This window comes from Sphaerodactylus townsendi, linkage group LG07, assembly GCF_021028975.2.
Source record: "Sphaerodactylus townsendi isolate TG3544 linkage group LG07, MPM_Stown_v2.3, whole genome shotgun sequence".
In the NCBI taxonomy this organism is placed as follows: Eukaryota; Metazoa; Chordata; class Lepidosauria; order Squamata; family Sphaerodactylidae; genus Sphaerodactylus; species Sphaerodactylus townsendi.
This window is the reverse complement of record NC_059431.1, coordinates 120,630,870-120,639,990: the sequence shown is the minus strand read 5'-3', so window position 1 is coordinate 120,639,990 and position 9,121 is coordinate 120,630,870. Positions and strand designations below refer to the sequence as shown.

Genomic DNA, 9,121 nt, shown 5'->3' with positions numbered 1-9,121 from the left:
AAAATGGAGGGCGTTTTGTTAATTCCAAAAAATTAACAGCGGTAATAGCATCAGGTAGCCAGCTTGAGGAAGGCATAAATAAGACCTAAATAGTTGGGTGCTGTGTGGTTTCCGGGCTGTATGGCCGTGTTCTAGCAGCATTCTCTCCTGACGTTCCTCTATCAGATCCTCTGAAGATGCCAGCCACAGATGCAGGCGAAACGTCAGGAGAGAATGCTGCTACAACACGGCCAGACAGCCCGGAAACCACACAGCACCCCAGTGATTCCGGCCGTGAAAGCCTTCGACAAGACCTAAATAATTAAGCAGCTCCCCCCCCACCCTCTCCTTTTTTCCACGGTGACTTTCTTCACTTAAGAATCCCTGCACCCTCTCCTGTTTTGGCCACCTACAATATATGGTTGTTTCAGATCAGTGTTACTTACCGAGCTTTTCCCAGTAATGGAGCTCTGTCAGCAAAAAGCATGTGCATTGTCAAATGATGAACGATGGATTTCTGTCAAATGGAAACTTGAAAGGTGCATTCCATCGTTAGACAGATTAGTCTGAACTGGGAGTTCAGAACTACTCAAGCGTAATTGTATCAGTGAAAAAGGTATGCCTCGGTTGCGGAGGGGAGGGGAGTTTGGGGGAAAGAGAACCGCCTTGTCCTTCGCGGAAAAGCTACCGTGCCTGGGAGGCAAAGATCCTGGGGCCCCGTGCCGTTGCAGAATTGTTTGCATCTTGACCCATTAAGAAGAAAAAACCCTCCCAACACCTTCTCTCCCTCCCCGTCTGATTCATTCCTGGAGTATAATAAATTTGGGAATGTGGTTCTAAATCAGTGGTGGCGAACCTATGGCACGGGTGCCAGAGGTGGCACTCAGAGCCCTCTCTGTGGGCATGCGCAAACAGAGTGCCCCCCCACATCGAGGCTGGCCTGGGCCGCTGGGCTTGATTATTAGCATTAAATCTAAGACCTAGTTTTGGGGAAGCAGTGGAGGTAACCCTGTTAAGTGCTGTTAAACCCCACTGATTTTCATGCAAAGAACTAAAGTGTGATCCTTTACCTGGGAGTAAGCTTGGTTGCTGGCAATGGGGCTTGCTTCTGAGTAAACCCTTCTAGGGTCATGATTCACCCGTTGGAAGAGTTGCACGGTTGCTTCAAAGCAAAGCCACTGACTACCACCAAGCTTACTCCTGAGTAACGTTTAAGGCCTGCAAGATTTCTTTGGTCAGCAGCTTTATGGTTGCCATCTCTCCATTATAGGACACATAATGGAGGGAAAGAAGAAATAACCTTTCTTGTTGAATCCAAAACCCTTTCCTCTTTCTCTTTCTCTACTTTCTCTTTTCCTTCTTTCTACTTTCTCTTTCCTTCTTTCTACTTTCTCTTTCCTTCTTTCTACTTTCTTTCTTCTGCGCCTACATGGCCACCAACTTAAAAACATTTGTGGTTCTTTTAAAATTGCTGTCAGGCCCCGATTTAAATGGAGGGCATGATGTGGTGGTCCCCGGAGTTCTTGTTCCACCTTGTGAACCAGGGGCGGAGTGAGGGGGGGGGGAGATGAGCTCATGGCAGAAGGAACTGCAAACCCTTTTTAAAGGGTGTCTGGGATGGACCCAATGCTATTGTCACTTGTAGTTGGGCGCCGAGTAATTCCCCACTGAGATGTAGGCTGACCTGCCCAGAATCTTTGCTGATCAGTCTGACAGGTTTTAGTTTTTTCTTCCTACCGTTACCTCCGGTCTGCCTTCCACTTGCTTGCCAACAGACCGCAATTGCTGATGTCCCTTTTTGTGCTGACTTGGACAAGTTTTCTCTTCATGGTTGATTTGGAACTGTCACCTTGGCTCCCCCCCCCCACCCCCTTACTTTAAGAGTAAATAACAACTTGCTGTTTTCCGCAATGTCAGTCTTCGGGTTTTTGAGCAGCTAGCCATGTAGAATGCATCGTAAAGGTTTGTGCCAGACTTTCATCTCAGGTCTCGAAAATGTATCTGTGCAAAATATTCTTAGATGGGTGTTCTGTTATTTCCCATCATTTTCAGTGGTGTGTGAATGGGGGGGTTCACTTGTGAGTTATCTGTAAAACACGTAATGCTCATAGGACAGTTGCATTTTCTTTCCTGTTCTAAAGAGATGTGAATGGAATCACAGTGATGGCGAAATGGCTTTGGTGAAACATGCCACCTTCTTAGCTTTCTGATTTATCCTGATCCGGAAGCAAAAACTGGTCTAGAACGTGGTGAGGGAGCACATAATACCTCTGCTGCACCAGCTGCTCTGGTCACCAGCAGAATTCCCAATCAGGTTCAAGGTGTTAGACTTGACCATTGAGGCCTTGCGCGGTCTGGGGCCCTTGTATCTTCAGAACCACATCTCCCCATATTGCTCAAGGAGGAAATTACAGTCTTCAACATCAGGGGCGTACCTAGGCAAACTGATGCCCGGGGACAAAATCTGAGTTTGCCCCCCCCCCCAAACCCAGCGTATGGGCGGCGACCCTCCCCCACCATGACCAAACAATGAGTTTTTGTACCAGCTCACAAAACACCTCCCACTCCCATCAAAACATACATGGCTCTCTCCCCACCAACTCTTTTCCTAATTTCGTAATCACAACAACCCTATGAGGTAGGTTGTTAGCCTGAGAAACAACTCCAAGCCAGTGCAAGTGGGTATTAAGCATGTAAATCTCTCACAAACCACCCCCAGCAAAACATTTACCAAACAAATGTCAGCATCATCTCTCACAAAACACCTCCAGTGGAATCCACCCCCAAACAGCATCACTTTCAATGGTGTTTAAACTAGGGAGCTCAGATTCTTCTTTTAAATCTACCCAAAGGGAGAATCTGGGTCCCCGGTTAAAACAAAATTGAAAGTGATGCTGTTTGGGAGTGGAGACTACCCCACCATGAAACAGCATCACTTTTGAGGGTGGGAGATTCAGATGAACCAAATAGCAAGATTCGGCTAATTCTGGGCAAATTTAGGCACATTCGACAAAAATTGTCCGGGACAATATGTCCTGCCCAAATATGGAAACGTAAATGCGAATGCGGGCGGCCGGGCTTTTGGGGGGGTATTTGTAGTGTTTTTTCAGCCTGCAGGGAGGTATCCTTTAAAGTTAGCGGCATTCCTGATAGATTTCAGGGCATCATCCAGAGATCTGATGGATACTACTCCGAGCCTTTGAGAATGTTTGGTTCAGGGGCAGCAAAGTTATGGACGCCCAAATGGAATGCCCCCATCCCCATTGTTTTCAATGGGAGCTAACCTGAGATGGGGGCTACCCATTTGAGGGACCATAACTTTGGTCCTCCTGAACCTAACTTCACCAAACTTGGGCGGCATCATAAGAATAGTTAACAGATGATACCCTGAAATTTTGGTGTCACTAGCTTTAAAAATACACCCCTTCTAGGCACCCCAAGAAATTTGCCCAAGAGAAGTCATTTCTGCTTGCTGAGATGAAGAAGGAATCTCGTTGCCTTCTGGGCTGGGCACGGCTTCTAGCTGCTGGGGTTTCTTCCGCCGAGTCCTCCTGGGTCCTGTTCAGGTTATGTCAGCCAGTGCATTAACTGCCTATTGGCAGACTTTGGATAATCTGAGACAAGGTGTAGTTTATTTTCACTTGAATTTTCATTTGAATTTTGTAGATTAGGTGAGTGGGTACTTTCTCTCCTGTCAGCACCAATGGGCACCAAAGGTTCACCAGATCTGAATTCTATTATCAGGGGCTATGCATTTTTTTGAGATTCTAAGAAATCTGTTTATAAGTCTTTTCTGTCTGCCCAACAGTTGTCAAGAATATCATGACCAGCACAATAGATTCCAGTCCCAATGTAGTGTACAGCTGAATATATCAAATGAAATTGGGATCACTTGCCAATCTGAGGAGGAATATGCTGAGTTGACAATGAGCCGTCAGAATGATGTAAGCAAGTTCTTCATTTAACAATTTGCCAGTCTTTCTGAAGAAGAGAAGTAGTTTTATGTCAGCAAAGGAAGCAATGTTGGTGTATTTTCCCACCTTTAGTCCAATCAAAATGGAATTTGTGAACCTGGTTTACTTTATATAAAGTTGTGCACATATTCTGACTTAAGACCATAATACTTCCACCTTGACTGAATTAAATTTGCTTGCTTGCCTATATTCAGTTGAATGGTGGGGAAAGGTGGGGGAAATTATCTGGTGTTTTATTTTGTATGTTTCAAATTGTGGTGTTTCTTATTGTCATTTGTCAGCCACAAGGAGAGATGGGATATAAATATTTTAATCAGTACAATGAATAAGTCCGTGAGCTCAGTGGTCAATAAGTGTAACGCAGATTTTGATGTTGTTGGGATAAAAACCCAGAGAGCATAGAATGCAATTTTTAAAAGGATATAATGACGGCTTCTGAAAACCACATTTGTCTTTTTGGAAATTTTTTTATTGATTTTTATTTTTATTTTTGTAAATTGCTTTGAGCCCTTCAGGGGAAAGGCAGGAAATAATGTTTTTTAATTAGAATTGTTCTGTATATGAAGATCTGTCTCATCTTGAAAAAATGCTACTGGCGATCCCTTCAAGTCATCAGTCGCAAACAAAGGTCTTTTTAACACTGTAGGTGGCAGCAATAATTCTGGCAGTAACATGGCTGAGCAGATCTCAGCTGAGAGGCAGGCCTTTGAATCCTATTGGCTGAGCTGCTCTGATGCTAGAGAAGGCAACGCAAAAACACAAAAGTTGAGTTTAGTGTAACAAGGAAACAACAGCAACAAAAATAGTTCCAAACTAACTGAAAATGAATGCAGTACAGTTATATTGAAACAAAAGCCATAGGCTATGAGTACGCAAGGAAAAAAAATATGGATTGAAACACAATCTTACAAGGATATGATAAAAGCTCCTGTAACAACTTATGAGGTACCACAAAGGGGGTATACAATCAATCCAGCTTTCTCAGTCAAAATTGTACAGTCAATATTGGTGGAACAAAATGGATATCACATAATATTACAGGTAAAATATACATCAGGTAAGTCATTGGCTTCCTTATAAATATATAAATAATTGTATACAAATCCAATAACATATAAATACAGATTGTATAAATATGCAATAAATATTGCATTTTAAATATTGATCTAAAAAAGGTCCATAAACACATAAATAGATATTGTAAAAAAAAAAACCCTCTTGTACTCATATCATAAAAGGCAAAAAGTGCATATTTGTATTTCCTGTCCTGCTGCAATTAGTCTGGGACTAAAGAATCACCTGGGTGTATATAATATGGCAATTGCCTTCAGCTGCATGTATAGAAAACAAACTCAGTTACGCTTTTCAAGTATTATTTCTAGATCCTGACGCAACTTATATATGAATTCTCCATTGTGGATTATAAAAGCTATGAAACTCCATATTCCCATTTAATCCTGCTGGCTGAACTGTATTTAGCCGAAAAATCCATGTTGTTTCTGTCTGAAGAAGTTGCTTTCTAATATCTATTTTCTTGTATAGATTTATTTCAAACTTGTGCAAAATGTAATATTATTTTCTGTATGGTTACTTTAAATAAAACGAGTCACCAAGGGTGCATCAAATTATTTATTTTTAATCTTAGATAGATCTTTCTTCCAAAATGTGTGTTTTGACCGATCTTTGGCACATTCCTATGTACATTTTTGAATAGGAGCATAGAATGGCATAAACACAGTTTTTTGTCTGGCTGGTGGGAAAATGTTTAAATTTTCAGACAAAGTTATTAGTTGGGTCTTTAATGGACATAGTCCCTTAAATTAGTCTTTAATGGACATAGAAAAGGGACCGGCTGTGCAGGAGCACAGGAGACATTTCACCTCTTTGGTAAGTTTCCCCTCTGGAATTTGCATCATATCTGATCTTATGAGAAGCTGCTTGATATTTTCTTTATTTCTCATTCCATTTCTGGGCAATTGTTCACATCCTGGGATACCACTTATTAAATGCCAGCTTCTATGTATTATGAAATGTGTTGCTAGCTCTTCTGATGAAATAGACGGCTGTGAATAAGGATAACAGGGTAGTAAACTTGTAGTGCCATCCTCAGCAGGCTTACTCAGAGGAAGTTTTCTAGAACAGGGAAAAAACTCACGACCAATTCTGACATTTCCCTGTAGAGCAGCGATTCCCAACCAGGGTTCCGTGGTACCCTGGGGTGCTGTGAGCATGTCCCAGGGGTACCGCGGCAATGCTATCGGCCCCCCCTTCACTTTTGTGGAGTCTCCTGCCGGTGCCAGCAAGAACATGGAGCTGGCCCAGGAGGCAGGGCCTACCACAAGGTCAGTAGCAACTTCCCTCCCCCCTCCCCCCTAGAGCTTCCTTTTGCCCTGGGAGGGGAAGGTGGGGAAGTGACAAGCAGGGGCACTGGGAGGGGAAAGTGGGGGGATGGCGGGGGTACCGTGAGATATGAAGAGTGAGGTCAAGGGTACCGTGACATCGAAAAGGTCGGGAAACACAGCTGTAGAGTATGGAAAACTAAACATTGCTTTGCCATGCATTCTGGCAGAAAGTATTGCTTTCCTTTTTTGTAAAATGCAGAACAAGAAAAAAAACTTAACTTGAAACATACTTGGTAGGAGGATTGAAGTCTTAATACGTTACACTGTCAGGAGTGCGTATGGAAGAATTTCCTGCAAAATCCTAAAATGCGACGGGAAATACTCGCATACGAGAACGTGCTCGGTTGTCTGTGTTTCTCAAAGTTGGAGAAATGAGCTGCCTGTCATGTGACCATGCTGTGTGTGAGTTTTATCATTCCTGCTAACTGACCCTTTTACTAAAAGTTTAATAGGGGATAAATTCACATGTGAATTCATAATCCCCTCTGTTGTACCAGGGGGATTCTTTAACAGTCAAGCAACAAAGAGCATCTTATATAGCCTGATTCTTTTTTTATTCTACCATACTCCCCACCCCCACCCCCCACCACCCTGGCCTTCCGTTCTGTTCCCAGATTTAGTGGGTTAACAACTTCCTGGCTGTATCTATCATCACTATTTTATTCGTTCCTTACCCTAAACAAACACACACACACACAGAGGATAGTCAGCGATTTTTAAAATTATGTGGCTTTTAGGAGTGGCAACATGCCAGGGCCCAAATATACTCCCAGCATGGAAACTTGATTTCTTTTAAACATTCACTTAATGTTTTCTATTTTCATAGCCTACAGATTTGTGCTTTTATATTGTTTTCTCTAGTGTTTGAGCGAAGTTTTTTAAAAGTGAATTAACTCGGAAGAACTTCTGCAGTGGCAACTCAGGAAATTATTTTAAAAAGTGACTTTTTTTAGGGCGCCTGTAATCAACTTTTGCTACTGCTAGTAATGTCATTTTAAAAAGGGGCATCTGGCCGTGTGCCCTTGTCTCTAAGTGCCCTTTCCTCCTGTGGTTTGTGTAAACATTTGAAGGTACTAATATGGAGTGAACAATTTTCATGAGTGTGTGTGAGAGAGAGAACATTTTTTCACTATGACAGTAGAACATTTTCAAGTGCTGCAGAACAGCTCCACCATGCATAGTTTTGTGTTTCTAATTGTACTTTGTGACTGTCCTGCTGGGGCTTGAAGAGTTGAAGGCTCCACCACAGCCGGGGCGGATTGGCCATCAAGGCCTTGGTGGGCTGAGAGAGCTCCGAGAAGGCGGTGATTGAAAGAATAAAGTGGAGGAGGAGGGAATGGTGTGCGAGAAGCTGCTTTGGGGGCCCATGAGGGATAAAAATAAAAGTAAGTTTCTAGTGCATGAGTTCCCAACCTTTTTGAGCCAGAGGTCACATCTGGAATTCCGACACAGCATGGTGGGCACAGCAACAATATGGCTGCCTCAGTAGGCGGAGCCAACCACAATGTGGCTGCCACAATTTAGCTGCAGTAACTCTGGGTAGATCTGTGTGCTGTGGTGGCAGCTTCTGGCACAACGAAGTTTTTTTAAAAATCTGCACAGCCAATCAGAAACCTTGCTGGACAAAAGTTCCACCTGGCCCCTAACTTCCTAAAAGCACTTGGTGGGTGCAAGAAAATGTATCCGTGATTCCATATTGGGGGCCACTGATCTGGCGCGGACCATTTGCCACATGCCATATGTCACTCGGCGCATGGAGAACTCCGTTCCAACCTCTTGATGGACAATCGTTGCATTCAGAATTGTGCCAGTACTCACTCGGCTAGCTTGGCTTGTATATTTCATTCTGTCTTTTAAAATACACACACACACACACACACACACACACACACACACACACACACACACACACACACACACACACACACACACACACATGCAGACTGCATTCCTTGCCCGCACTCTCCCCCGCCCTTTACTCTTTTTCAGTGCCTGAAGATATTGAATTATGAATATCTTCTCTTCCCTGATTAAATTTTCCCAAGCCGTTCAATTTTGCTCGAACGCCGAGTGTAATGTTAATGTTTGCTCAGTAATAAGAAACTATTACCATTCCTACCTGACTTTAAAGGAGTTTCCTTGGCCCGTTTGAAGCGAGGCCTTTCTGCTCCGCAGAGGCAGACGGATGCTTTCTGGGCTCCCCTCCTCCATTAGCCCCAGTTCTGATGCACGCGGCATGTGATAAATCAACTCTGAGGAGCTTTGGAGTTGCCACAACATGACACTCCCTATCAGCCTGTCAAAGTTGTGTAGGCTGGGAGGCTTTGAGGCGGTGTATTTCTTCAAAGTCGAGCGCCAGTTCCTTAGTCAGCTCTAACTAATTTCAGAGTGGAAGGGGAAACTTTACTGGAGTGCTGTTTGGGATCTGCTTTTTAATCCTGGCCTGTTTAATGTTTGCCGGCTGACATTCTGGGCCAGACATCATTTTAATGGTATGTGCGGTGATAAAGCCAATAAGCTGTCAAGATGATTGATAATCTAAGCATTATAGCAATATGACTTTCCTGTTCTCCTCTGTGCTTTAGATGATGGTTTCCAAATTGAATTCTTATAGTGTGCTGCTCTAGATGTGTGTTGTTGGATATTCTATAAACACAGGACTGGAAGGGGAAGGCTGGGTTTGGGATGTGTCTTTTGCCCCTCCCTTAGTTAGAGAACAAAGCTTTTAATTCTGAGGCACTCCAAAGGGAGAAAGAAGAAGAAGAA

The 9,121-nt window shown here is 43.3% G+C and overlaps 1 protein-coding gene and 1 long non-coding RNA gene across 2 annotated transcripts in view; one reads left to right on the top strand and one right to left on the bottom strand.

The window, feature by feature from the left end:
- Positions 1-9,121, top strand: part of LRMDA (leucine rich melanocyte differentiation associated) — a 1,147,950-nt gene that overhangs the window by 60,306 nt on the left and 1,078,523 nt on the right. The gene's annotated exons all lie outside the window — the stretch shown is intronic.
- On the bottom strand, positions 4,401-8,721 carry LOC125436833. Its single transcript, XR_007245122.1, has 2 exons — positions 8,475-8,721; positions 4,401-4,689 (listed from the first exon to the last, which is right to left on the bottom strand). It is a non-coding gene; the product is annotated as an uncharacterized LOC125436833 (long non-coding RNA).